This window comes from Echeneis naucrates, chromosome 21, assembly GCF_900963305.1.
Source record: "Echeneis naucrates chromosome 21, fEcheNa1.1, whole genome shotgun sequence".
In the NCBI taxonomy this organism is placed as follows: domain Eukaryota; kingdom Metazoa; phylum Chordata; class Actinopteri; order Carangiformes; family Echeneidae; genus Echeneis; species Echeneis naucrates.
In genome coordinates this window covers 17,350,126-17,364,223 of record NC_042531.1, presented here as the reverse complement: position 1 = coordinate 17,364,223, position 14,098 = coordinate 17,350,126, and the positions used below count along the sequence as shown (strand labels likewise).

General features: G+C 40.1%; 1 protein-coding gene across 4 annotated transcripts in view; it reads left to right on the top strand.

The window, feature by feature from the left end:
* The first annotated feature begins 528 nt into the window (after positions 1 to 528).
* Positions 529 to 14,098, top strand: part of hdac4 (histone deacetylase 4) — a 106,606-nt gene continuing 93,036 nt past the window's right edge. For 3 of the 4 annotated variants that reach the window (XM_029530214.1, XM_029530212.1, XM_029530210.1), the window contains exon 1: positions 529 to 641. The gene's annotated coding sequence lies outside the window, so the exon portion shown is untranslated. Of the gene's footprint in view, positions 642 to 4,442; positions 4,529 to 14,098 lie in introns of all 4 variants that reach the window. The other variant, XM_029530211.1, reaches the window with a different exon arrangement.

The following is a 14,098-nucleotide window of genomic DNA, read 5'->3' as shown; positions in this document are numbered from 1 at the left end:
CATAGAACCCTGGGGTACCTGGAAAAAAAGAAAATGATTTATATCAACTATAATTCAAAAATAAATAACACATTTGCAAAAATGTTAATATGAAATGGATTAAAGAAGAAAAGCAAGCACCCTGGGACTTTAGGGGTTCTTGATGTGAAAGGGTAATGAGTAATTGCTGATCACTGCGGTACAGATAGTCCCTTTAGAATCTACCTTGAGAACCGATTGAATAAATTCAATATATCATCAGCAGCTTACTGGCACCAAAATCAACATTACAGAGATACCACAGGTAATAGAAAATTCATAGCCATGTTCAGTTCCAACCACAATTAAAACAACAGTAAAAAAAAACCTGAGGATGTCAATGAATTGACATTATTATTAACAATCAACTTTTTGGTGCTTGAACCTGCACGATGAGAGCTTCACCTGATCCCTCCGCCACGCTGCTCCCAGCTGTCAATCATCCCGTCCTGCAGGGCCCGCCCCCTGCGGAAATACAGGCGGTTGCCCGACACGTGACTGTTTCAGTATGGCGGAGCTGCTGGCTCAACGGTCTGTGCCGAACCGACGGGTCCTAAAGTCCTGCTCTGCGGATGCTCCCGGACACCGGGAGGGAGAGAAACCCTCGGAGCTGCCGCACTCAGGTCAGTCTCTCTGTTCTTTATTTATTTATTTATTTTTCGCGTCGTCTTTGTGAAACACCGGGACACGACTTCCTGTTTAACTTGAACGAGAAGAGAAAAAACTCCAAAACAAAACACACAAACAAAAAAGAAAAGAAAAACACAAGCAGCTCATGCTGGAGTTGGTTTCTGTGCTTTTCCTGCACGGAGTCCATCTGAGTTACTGTTAACTCCGCTATGCTTCACTTTCCCTGCGAGTGTGTGTCGTGTTTTACAGCCAGCTAAGGAAAAGTTCAGTTGCGCCGTCGTTTGTTGATAACGATATTGAGGTGTGTTTTAAATTTTATTTTTTATTTTTTTGCTTTCACGTGTTGTGTAACATTGTTACTCTGCGACCTTCGCTCGGATTTCCATCGTGCCCAATTCAGAAACGCCGTCAGGTCGGTGAAGTTGGTTTGAGCCCGGGGGTGACTACCAGACTATTACTGCCCCCCCTCCAGCCTTCCTACTGTCCCGCTGTCCACTCAGTGATTTCAGATAGGAGTGCAGGCTTTTTGTTACCATGTATGTTTGGCTCATATTTGAGCTGGAGGAGCAGTGTTGGTGCAGTGAATGTAACAACAGCGCTCCAAACTGCCCGCTACATCAACATCTCCAAACAACACAACCCAGCCTTGCCTTTGTGTGTGTGTGTGTGTCGAAAAGGGGTGCTTGTCTGATGGATGTTTGTGCTGAGGTGGAACTGCTGCTGCCACAGCTTTAGGTGTAAACTTGTGTCTTCACTCTGTCAAAACAGCAGCAGCTCTGCTGAAACTTCTTAAGGCTTTGCTAGTGGAAACTACTCCCTCAGCATTGCGAACTCTGGAGGAGTGCAGGCTGTACAGCCCTACAGAAACAAGGTCACAGCAACCCTCAAAAAACTGACTTCTCTCAGAGCAGAGCCCTGATTGGAGGAAGACGTAAAGCAGAAGCTATTTCTGTTGTTTGGCTGTTTGTTCCATGTTTCCTTCCCAGTCGAGCATGGAGAACAACTGTGTTTTAGACGACATCTACGTTCTGATGTCATACAGAGGGAGAGTGAGTGAGATGGAAAGGATTCAGTGTCATACGAGGAGGTTAAAGGTTTTGGTTGAGAAAAAAGTTTCAGCCAATCGAACAAAGAAAGGCTTTGTAGAGGAAAAGGGGATGATAGGTCATGTTCTCTCAAGGGGCTCAATAGATCATAATGCATAGCAGCCATGAGAAATGTTGGATTCTGAATAACTTGTGTGATTGAAACTTGTTGCGTGCTTGTCACCACGAGGACTCATCACAGAAGAGGTGTTCAAAGTCTCTGGAGTATGATATAGGGTTTGATGGGTTTTCAATATGATGTAAATTGCCTTTCTGTTTCCAGTCTACAGTGATCTATTTATGGAATATGATTGGGTTACAAAAAGTAGGAAGTTTCATTTTTTCAGATGGTGAAAGTAGCACCAGATGTCAGATAGAGGTTAACCCCTATTAACACAATCTCCACACAATATGGGTTTAGAGTGAATTTCTTTACCTAAAACCACCTCTATGTACTTGAAACACTCCCAGCTAATAGAACTAACTGTTACACATCTGTAGTTTTCGTGTGCTGCACTTTTGTGGGACTTTAGTATCTGCTAATGAAATCCTGGGGGATTTTAATGCACACCCGACAGCAATTTAGCAAGTGTGTGTGAGCCACTCCATACATGTATGATCTATATGCAAAAATGTTACTTGTGACAAATCAACAAGATAAAGAGCTGCAGATACGTGACACAAGCACTCATCATGCTCAGCATACCCTGGATGATAGTGATGGTAAAAACACTGATATATTTTTTTTCAATGCTCTGATGGGCAAATGACCTCCAGCCTCTTGCCCATGTGTTTTGAGAGTGAACATGTGAGAGAGAGAGGTTGTGGATCAGTGAGCTGGGAACAGCTTTAGTGCAAAGTAAGATTTTAACCATTAAAAACAAAAATATTAAATCAGTATGTGCAAACATTCATCTTGTAGTGAGCTGCGCCAAAACTTTGACAGGACTTCCTAGACTTTGGAAAAGGACATCGGTTAAGTGGTCCTTCAGTGTAGCCAAGGACAGTTTTGTGTTCTCCTTAAAGAATGTCTAATCTCAGTGATTGGATCTCAAATTTATTCAAAGTGCAGTGTTGATGCAGCCAGACCAGGTCTGAACAGGGTTCATATCACACAGTTAAATTAGTACTGCCTCTGTTACAGTGCTACAACTACTTTTTATGTCTCAATAGATCCATTTTTGAAACTGGATTTCTTACTTCATCACCTTCTCTCCTTGGGACAATTCAGCCAGATACGCTGAGCAGCCTATCAGAATAAAAGCAAGTCCAGCTTTTAATATTGGCATCCTGCAGATGGAGTGGCAGTTTTAGACCTGTTTGACTGTAAAAGATAGACAGTGAATGTCTGTCTTGCCCAGTTCCCCCTCAAACTGCTGATGTTGTGGTTCCATGGATCACATCTCATATCACAGCACTGGAATCAGTTAAAACAGACTGAATTCAGATTGGCCACAGCTGTTGTTTTTCATCACTGTGTAAACTTTTTAAAGCCGGCATTCCAGCCAGTAAATTGTATGTTTTAGATGTACAATAGACATTTTCACGTGCAAATACTTTTTCTGAACATAACATTGAAGAAAAGATTAACTTTTCTGGTCAATACTTTTATATTAAAAATGTAATTGAGAGGTAATTAACTGCCACATCTAAATTAATCAAAAACATACTTTTAAATTCCAGCATAAAGATTAAATTTGACTCCATAAAATTTTGTTAAACTGAAGTTGAAATTCTTACTGATGCAAGTTTGAGAATATGTCTACACATTACGATATTAATATTGATATAATACAATGTAATATAATACATGCCAAGCTATCTTACGCCAAAGAATTGGAATACACGATTCATGTAATATTTAAACCTCTCCACTCATGCCGGCATAATTTATCATTTAAGTTGCTTTCTTTAATCTTCATGCCAGTCTCAAGAGCATTTTACACCATCTAATGTTAATTGGCTCCTAAATCTCAATCAGAGTTTACTAACAGACTAGTTTTCTCATAATCTTTATTTCTTTAGTTTTGTAATCAAACTGATGCCTACTGAACTAAATCAGGCCATTAGACTGTTGAATCCTTGAGCCAACTTGTAGGTCATTATCTCACTAAAGCTTGGGACTTTATTCCTGTTCTTTACTTGTTTCAAAGTTAGCTTTTTATAATCTCATTTAGCTCAGTCACATTGTGCTTTGTCAGGCCTCAGATGTGACTTTCCACTTCTTCCCATCATTTAGTGCAAGCTGGCACTGGGAAAGCTTTCTTGTTTGTGGACATTTTGGTGGGTGTTGTCACACTAATGGATACTGATGGGGTTTATTGATGTCACTGTTGTGTGCAGGGACAAATAAGGTGACAGCAGCCTGTAATGCACAGACATGTTCACTCAGCGGGGCTTTGTAAACTGCTTGGCAGAGTCTTTTCTTCAGCCCAGAGCCCTCCAGCATATTATTATGCCCTTCTTCTCTTTCACCCTGTTCATTTATTTGACTGGCTCTCAGTTCCAAATAATTATTCAGCCTACTAATACAGTTCAATTGACTCTAGGGTGTATTTGCCACCCTAAGGGCTTTTTAACATCAGGAATATGAACCAAATCTGGTGACACAGACACCAGTTTGAATTTTATCTTTAAACTTTTGGATTAACTGTGCACAAGGGTCAGTGAAATCAATCATTACACGCTTACTTTGCTTTTTCTCTATAGGTTTACTGCCATAAGGCAGGGAGTTGGGCCTAGGGGCCTGGGGGCGAGAGAAGCAGTAAAAGTAGACAAGAGGAAGATTCAAAGAGGTAAAAGAGACACAAAGCCATAATAGGCAACTATACAGAAGCTCTCAGCCTGATGTGATTTAAGGCCTAACAAATTAGTGAGCTGATCCTCGTGCGCACCCAAAGATTTCATGGGTACAAATTATTCCTCCAGACTCACCCTCTTTCGCCCCTTCTTGCCCCCCAATTCCGATGATAAACCAGTTTTAGCTACACTGTTTGTTGCTGGGTCATTGTCCTGAATTTTAACGCAACTACAGCAAGCAGGTGGGAGGAAGGCAGGAAAGGCATCAGTGTCTGTTGTTGATATGGTCTGCATGAAATCTAGTCATGGCTCAGTAGTAGGGCTGGACAGTATGGCCAATTTTTTTTCATGATCTAAAAAATATTATTGTGTAAATAGAAAAAAATGCTTCAGCTACGATGAAGAACATGAAAAGTGCTCAGAGCTGCAACACAATACAGAAGAAAGAGTGATCAACAATAAACACAAAAACTTATATGATGCCTCATCTTCAGGCTCTCAGATTATTCTGTGGAGGTGTGCTTCAATGGTGGACAGGTTTGTGTACAAGCATACACATACTGTAAGTCCTATACACATAATGCATCCGAAAACAACTGCAGCTACAGATAAAAGAAGCATTCCTTCTTAGCACTGAGTTCTTATGGCGGTATGCAGCCAGCATACTCTGACTAAACATAGAGTATGCTGAGTATACCTAAAGCTAAACAGTCTAAAATGTGCTGTAATTCTATCAAAGGTATTCCACCACTGGAATGAACCTGGTAACTAAAGGGGAATGTTTGAAAGCAGAGGATGCGCCATATTTGACTGCTTGCATGACCTCATGCCAAGCAAAGTAGTGTATGTGGACTTGGCTCTGGTGATGGGGTGAAAATAAACATGCACAGCATTGACTTCGGATGACTGGTCATTGTGAATGGTGATTTATAAAAAGACAGCAGTCGACTCTGTGAGCTCAGTATCACAGCAGCTGGTTGTTCACTCAAGTCACTGTGGAAAATCTGTTGCGCTGTTGCTCTGTTTTTTTTTTTTTTCAATTCATTCTTTAAAAATATGTGTGTAACCTTCAGTATCTCAGACTGTTTTGTGAAACCCATGTACTCTGCTTCCACACCCAAACATCTGCTGTTCAAACATGTTTTCAGGCCATAAGGTTTTCTCTCTTTCTCAAGGTTAAAATTGTCCCACAAAACACAAGCAAATGATCAAATAACTAGCAATAAAATGTCTTTTTTTTTTTTTTACCAGCAGGGTAACAAAAACCTATATGATGCCGAACTCTGGTTATTGTCAATCCATCTGTTCATATGACTGTTATGCAGCAGATTTTGATTCCCAACACCAAAGCACAAGCACTTCCAGCTTATAATTATATGGGAGCTCAGCATGACACATAAAAGCCAGGCAGTATTCTTCACCTGGTCAGGCTGTGTGAGTCCAGATGAGAGAAACAAAATAGTCTGAAGTGCAAATTTAAAGAATTGGAACTCAGTAACGTTTTTCTTGAGTGGTCTACTGTGTCATAGTGTTGCTTCATTAGTGCCCCCGCATAAGAAATAATGTGATTCAGTGGTCTTGTCATGTGAAATCAACTTATACATAACATATATTTGCTTTTGCTACAGTTTAAACTCTTGCATCCGAAAAAGGTCATTAGCCTCAGAAAACAGTTCCTACAGCATGGAAACATTCTTAAGGGTCAGATGGATAATTAATAATGTAGAAGGGTGATGCAGAGAGAAAGCTAGAGCAGTTCTATCACCATAATTGGTATTTGTGAGTCTGTATGTGTGTCCGTCCCTCTAACTACTTATCAATCAAGCAGTTAAGTGTTCAAAATTTCAAATTTAAATAGCATTTGAGAGTTTGAACAATTTGCTTATTCTGCTGTTTTTCCCTTGGTGCACATACTGTCTGATATACTGTAGGAATGCAACATGACTAGGGTTTACTGCAACCCTGCTGAATCTTGGGGGCTTTTTTACTTTGCTTTTTTTTTTTTTTATTGAAAGACTACAGTCTACATCATATCTAAAGCTCTTCCAACTACCGTTTGCTGTTGGACAGCTATTTACACAGCACTCTATGTATGTGTAGTGTGTATTCTTACTACATATGTCACTGTTATGTGTTAAATATATGCCATGCACCTTTTGCCACAGCTCATTGATTTACTGCTTCATTAGCTGGCATTTGCAAACATATTTAGAATAGGTAAGACAAAACATTTAAAAGAAATCAGGGACAATGGCAGTGAAAGCAATAAAAGGGCCAAAGTACATGCTCAAAGATCCTATCTGGGTTGGGTCAAAGATGCCCTACGCAAGCTTCAAAAGGTGCTTTGTGTGACACTACCTCAATTCTCTGCACCCTTTCCTAGAGCGGTGACAGTGAAAAGATTTGAGCAATCAAGAAAAGGAAGTTCTATAATTCACTGGACTTTGGATTCTGCATGGGAAGATGCCACTTCCTGCTTTTTGCATGGCTCAAAAAAAGTTAGCCTTTTGTTTCCAGGGTAACCAAACATGGGTAATTTTCCGTCGTCTGCATATGGTTGTAAGTGGCCCATATGCAACTTGTCGAACCAAAAGACTAAAAAGTACTTTGAAAAACCAAAACAACTGACTTTTGTCTGCTATTTCACACCCTACAAAGGTTTTTTGATGTTCAAGAGTCCACACATCACATTATTATAACAACAGTCTGGTCCAAGTGCTTCATCATGCTGTGCCAATATATTTGATGCTGCAAATTTGAATCCCCAGTCCAACATATCTCTCTAGGTTGCAAAGGAATGTAGACACATACAGTGGAAACATAGCTGTCTCCAGTATTTTCTTCCTGGACCTCAAACATACTTAAGTGTTTTGGCAGCCTGGGTTTGAGGATGCCATCATGGCCAGCCTCAGCAAAGCATTTTATTATCATCAGCTTTTATCAGTCACCCATACTGTCCTTTGGTTGATCTGCAGCATGAATTTGAGCAAGTTGGGGGGGGGGAAGACTTTGTCACTCAGTTGACTAAACCAGATGTTTCATAATTTCATACAAGCCAGGGAATTATGGTCTGTTGTTTAGAAATAATATATTTGTCGCACAAGTTTCTTGTGTTTCTCTAAATATTGTAATAAGTTCCCCTGATTCCACTTTAAAAGCTCAGGGAAAATTTGAAAATGTATAACAAAAATTATAGTAAATTTGTTTTCAAGTGAATAATTTGAAGGTATTTTTCATGGGTTATATTTGTCTTGATTTGCAATTATGCTCAACTGAAACAACTGTTCCATAATTTGCATGCCCATGTCCTCATCCCCATGCTAATCAACTATTTCATTTGTATTCCCCTATGAAATATTCAAATCGGACAGTTTATTTACCCAAAAATACAGCACAGCAGAACAGTTCATATTGGTGTCTTGGCATGGTCACCCTCAGTAAGGAGAGAGGGGTAAACAAAAGCTCAAATTGAGGCATAGGTGGTACTATTAATGTATGCTCTTGCTCAAACTAACATTTTCAAGTAATGTACTTTCTCTTTCAGGAGTTATAACCCTAATGTGTGATTCAAATTTACTGCCCATTTTAGTCAATGGAAAAACATCCACTTCCAAAACTTTTATTTGTACTAACACAAAAAGATTCTCAATAGAACTGCATCTATAGCATGTATTTATAATGCTTTTTAATTGGTTTTTCAATGTTACAGTGTTACTGCACAAAAACCCACAATGCATCGAATTGAATGTTGGTGCTGCAGAGAGTAGAGACTAGACCAGACACGAGACCGGACCAGAGACCGGCCCCCTGCAGTGAGTAGAGACTAGACCAGACACGAGACCAGACCAGAGACCGGCCCCCTGCAGTGAGTAGAGACTAGACCAGACACGAGACCAGACCAGAGACCGGCCCCCTGCAGTGAGTAGAGACTAGACACATCAGACTAGACTAGACACCTGCAAAGAGTAGAAACCAGACCAGAGACTGATGTCCTGCAGAGAGTAGAGACCAAACCAGAGACTGGACCCCTCCAGAGACTAGAGACTAGACCAGACTGGAGCCCTGCAGAGAGTAGAGACTGGACCCCTCCATAAGAAAACTGGGGGAAAAAAAACAATAATGGAAAAATTTTAATGGAATTTGGGGGGGGGGGGGCGAACTGATTTTATAGGACTCTAGGTAAAAACCAAAATCCAACTCTTTGCTTTCAACGAGAATGGAGCCAGTTGAGTCTCTCTTTCCTCCATTTTTGTAGTTTCCTCCTTGTTTTGGTGCTTACAGCGCATGCGCATGTTCTAGTACTGGCTCTGTGGCGATGTCAGGACGTCCTGCATACAAAATGGAGGCAGACAGCCTGTGGATTTGTTTTATTAAATTATTTTTTATTTATTTTGGGACATTTTAAAATGAATCTGAATCGTAGTAAATGAGAATCACGATTCATATATGAATTTATTTTTTAGGCACATCCATAGCATTCACAACCCTAACCCTACTTTGAGACATCTCTGCAAAGCCAAAATCCTTAATCTTGATCGGATGTCATGCTTATTTAGGAGAAGTTTTCCAAAGACTTTAGATGCACTTGGGCACAAAAGAAGCAGTATTTATCTGTTTGAATAGCCACGAAACCCCACCATGAATTACTGCCCGACACATTTGCTTTAGGAAAGAAAATCTGTCCGTGGATCTTTTCTTCCTTTTTGGCAGTTTTAGCAGCAACTTCTGGGGCACTGCTACTGATACAGCGCTGCCACATACCACAAATGAAAATAAATATGGGACCGTTCTTGTGCAATGCTTGTCATAATGTCACAGTTTGGAGAGTTGTTACATAAGTGTATCATCCGTGTGGGGTGCATATCACGTTTGTCAAAGTGCATCTAAAACTTACTGCCTTTGTGCTGGCCCCTGAATTGTGTGAACTGCTGGATTTTAAATATCCTTTCCATGTTTGGCCATGTGGATGTGTAAGCTTCAGCTGCCCTTGTGAATGGAGGGCCATGTGAATGACTTCTAAAAAGTTATGTGCAGCATTAACTTATTGCTGCAAACTGTCCTGTATAAGAAGACTGTCTACACAGAGATCCCTCAGCTACCTTGTCAAAGTTCTGCACCCTACTGTATGTAAGGATTTTCTGATGCTTTTTAACACAAAGCTGGACCATTTAGCTCTTAAGTGTCCCTAAACTGTCAGAGCTCTACATGCTATGCAAAGCAACGCGTCTCATCTCCTTGTCCTCGTTCAGCCAACAGCTGATTGATGTGATGTTGCGCTGTCGTAGTTGGCCATGTTCACGTGCAGACAAGCCACAGAGTATTGTGTTACTGCAGGTCTTTTCATGTCATATGATGCGTCTCAACCTTGCCCTCATTCACGCTCTCTGCTGAATTTTTACTGCTTACACAGATTCACTCTCATGTCACTTGTGTCACATTGACTTCAAGCCTTCCTGCCATCAAGGAAAATGGGTTCACGTTGTGGCCGTCATTTCCTGAGCAATAAAAACTCTAGACATATTAGAATATAACAACAATGGCTTGCTAGTTTTAACATGCAATGCTTTTTTTGGTAGGTTCCTTTTCCTACTTGTTACCTCAATATTTTTTGCAAATAACAAAGAAAAGTCACAAAGATGTCATTCAGTAGCATACTAGCAGTGCGGCTAGTCCCACTCACCAGCTGAATAATTCATGGTCAATTAGGGTCTAGAGGCTGAAGCCGTCTTCGTGGCGTAAGTGCATTTTCAATGATTCATTTCATGAGCTATGCAAGGGGTCTCTTAATTGTTGTTTACTGCTCACTATCCGACCACATGTTATTTTTATGCCATCGTGATTACTCCCGGCAGCGCTCAGAGTGCTTGGGAAATGAAGTCCATTAAGGAGTCCTGAGAGCTGTTTTCCTGTCAAGTGCCATGAAACGTTTTCAGATTCAAGATTTACTCCACGGGAACAATAAATCTTGTCCAATCCTATGTGTCAGTCTGTGGATGTGAGATGCATGAAGAGATGCAGGTGGTGCATTTTATTGCTCGACAGTGCAGGAAAAATACCCACAATGCTGTACAAATATTCGCTTTTAATAGGATCTCTGAAGAACAGTTTAAATTCTAGGAAAAAAAAAATCAGATGGAAGGGACATTAAGAAATGAACAGCTTACAGCAGACCAGCGCATCACACTGAAGGTTGATGGTGTTAGAAAGGAAGATGGCTTGGTGTTCAGATAAGATAAGAGAATGTATGGTAAATTCTTTGTTACACCAGGAACCATAGGTATGAAAAAAGTACAAGAATACAAACAAAAATAGAAGGTGGCAGTGATAAAGATCAAGTGACAGTGAGAAAAGAACTTTCTAGTAGTGCCAAAAATGTTGATTTTTAAATGTAATTAGTCCAGAGTTCAGATTTTATTGCAGCGACAGGTGTTATATAGTCTGATCACTGTTGGGATGAATGACCTGCAGTAGCGCTCCTTCATGCATTGCGGATGCAAATAAATAAATTTGACTCTTTTGACCAGCATGTTGAGCCTTTTCCTCTCCCTCTCTGAACTTCCACTGCTCCAGCAAACCACTGCATAAAAGATGGCAGGGGCCACCATAGAGTCATAGAATGTACTCAGCAGAGGCCTGTATACTCCAGAGGACCTCAGTCTTCTCAGTAGGTGGAGATGACTCTGGCTCTTTTTGTACAGTGCTGAGTGCTGAGTGTTGAGTGATCAGTCCAGTTTATTGTTTAGGTGAACACCCAGGTATTTGTACTCCTCGACAATTTCTATGTCCAGACCCCAGATGTTCCTTAGTTTGTTGGTTTGGTTTGGTTTGATGGTTTGTTCATATTTTTGTGTGTTTGTTTATTTGTGGCAGGAGTCCGAGGCCTCATTCCTGACATTGTATGGCAAACTGTAAAAGCACAGTCTGAATTCTTGTGTAACAGAGGACTCCCTTGACAAAAATAGGCAGCTTGATCAGAGATTAGTGTCACTGCCATCCAGTCGACATGCTGAGAACTTTTTTTCTGACACGCCATGCCTCAGCAAATCCATAAACCCTCCCACTGAGTATCCCTCCTGGCCATCCAAGTATTGTCTGCGTGCATGGGTCTGTTTATCACACACTCATGTCAGACAATCTGAGAGACACCTAAACTCCGCCTCTTGTTATTTTGCCTCTGGCCTGAAGGATGCTATTAGTTTCCATGCTCAGATTTCAGAATGAATGACAAATGCTTGGGAAGCACTTTGTCATAACAACACATTGATGTTTGTTTTCTCAAACCTGTAAAAGAAGGCTGCCAGGTTGGACTTTGATGGCAGTGTTTCTGCATGGAGACAGTGGGAGTTAAACTGGAGCCCATGTTTAAAGTTAGATTTAGTATCTTGAAATGTCAGGTTTTTCCTCCAACACATTGCGTTTGCATACTTACCTAATTATCAAGCTGGACAACGATTAAATTTGTCACCAATTTAAGGGACAGTTTTTTTTTCTCTATGATAATTCCTGATAAGTGAAGTAACACCCTAGGGAATCCTGGCAGCACAGCAAAGAGACTTGTGTATTTGTTTGTGCGTGTCTGCGTGTATGTGTACCTGCGCATTTCTGTGTGTATGTGTTTCAAGATAGGAGCTTAGCACATGCACAATTCATTGTGGCTTCTGTGGTATTAGCGGTGAGTGATTGCAACTCTCATTAACGCTTGTTTGTTTTTGCATATGGTGATATCTGTGACATGGGACAAAGGTGATTTTAGGATTTTGATGCTTCAGGTTGAATATCCAGAGATGTCCACTTTTTTGTGGGTGTTGACACATTCCTTGCATTTTTGATTGCATAACAAACATACATACTCTAGACACAAAAAAATGTTTCTTCCTCCTTCTCTTCTGCTATTGACTCAGAGGTAAGTCTAAACGTTCAGGAAGGCCACTGTTTACATTTCGTTCTGGCTTCTGATGCAGGAGAGATGCTTTTATTAAAGCCTGGGCGTCCCCATCTGACAGGGAGGCTGTAAAAGTAAAACTAATTCATGTCACTAGACACTGACAAAAGTTGCGCAAAAAAAAATATATATCTGAAGAACATTTCAGTATTACACTCCTGTTCAAACGTTTGAGGAACATCTCCATCTTTCTTCTTCCTCAAATTTACAGTGTAATTACTCTCTGTGCTCTGAAATTATGTCTAGAACAACAAAAAATACACAGTTAATTTGATTGAAATTTGTAGGATTCTTCCAGCAGCATGACACACATTTGAAATTAATCAATGACCAAAAAGTTTCCCAACACTGTTGCAGAAATTCCCACAAATGTGTCACGTGCATTTTCTCTGCTTTGCTTTTACCTTCTGTCCAGTTCAACCCAATCCAGCTGGAGACTGTGCTCCTCAATCCTGTGAAGCCGCCGTCTGGTTATTCTCTTCTTAACCTTTGTGTCATTATCCTGCTATAGAATGAAATGTTGGCCACCAAGTCTGTCATACTTTTTTTCCTTTCTTTTCTCACCATTCTATCATCAGTACACACCTCTATGTCCTGCACTACAGAAATGGCATAACAATGTTTCATATGTTGTAGTGATGCTTTATCATAGCACTGTCTTTGTGTAGAAAAGATTTTAAGTCATAAACCTCTTAGAATTGTTTCGATTAACTTTGACGGCTCATATCTAATCGGTTTTCTATTAAAGCTACATTTTAACATTAACATTACATTCTAATGTAAACTGTAAAAACTGGGGGAAAAAATTGATAATTTGTGTGGCTACAGTGGGTACCAGTTTTGACAATGATTTACATGGTTTACTGTTGCATTGCTGTGATTTTAGTTAAACCTAAATGGTCAAAGTGAAACCAAATTTATTTGATTAAAACCAGATGTGGCACAGTTTTTACTTGGAAGATAGTTGTTTTTCTTTTAAACATCACCAAGTCAACATCAAATAAGTCAATCTTCATGTGGGCTTTGATTATAAATCTGGTCTAGGTTCTATATTAATACAGTGAAAGTATCAAAGGTCTCGGTCCACAGAGAAATGCTCCCACCCTGTATTCACATACTGAGCCTTAAAACCAACTTACACAACTTCTGTGTCTTTGTGATGTCATAACAAAGCAGTCACTGCTTTCAGCCATGCCAAGCACAAAGACTGATCATCCAAAATAGTGGGATTTGGTTTCTCTGAGCATTTAAATGAAATCTGATTACTCAGAAAATAATGAGCCAGTCAGAAGAGAAGGTCTGAAACTCTCATCTCATTTGCTACTACTTTTTGTGCTAGCACTCCGAAGAGGAGCCTGGAACGACATGTGAGATTTGACAAAAACAATGAGATTGTTTTTGGTTCTTAAATTCAGAAATGTATCTTATTGATATCAACAATTGAAATAAAACCCAAAGAATGTCTAAAACATAGAACATTTAAGATCTGTTTTCCAACATCACTGACAACATTATTGCTGCAAATTGAATTCAAATTTTTTGGCTTAGTTGTTGGCTGTGACTTCTTTCCCGTGTGGTTTCTAACCACACCATGCAGCCACAATTTATCTAATCAATCAGTGAC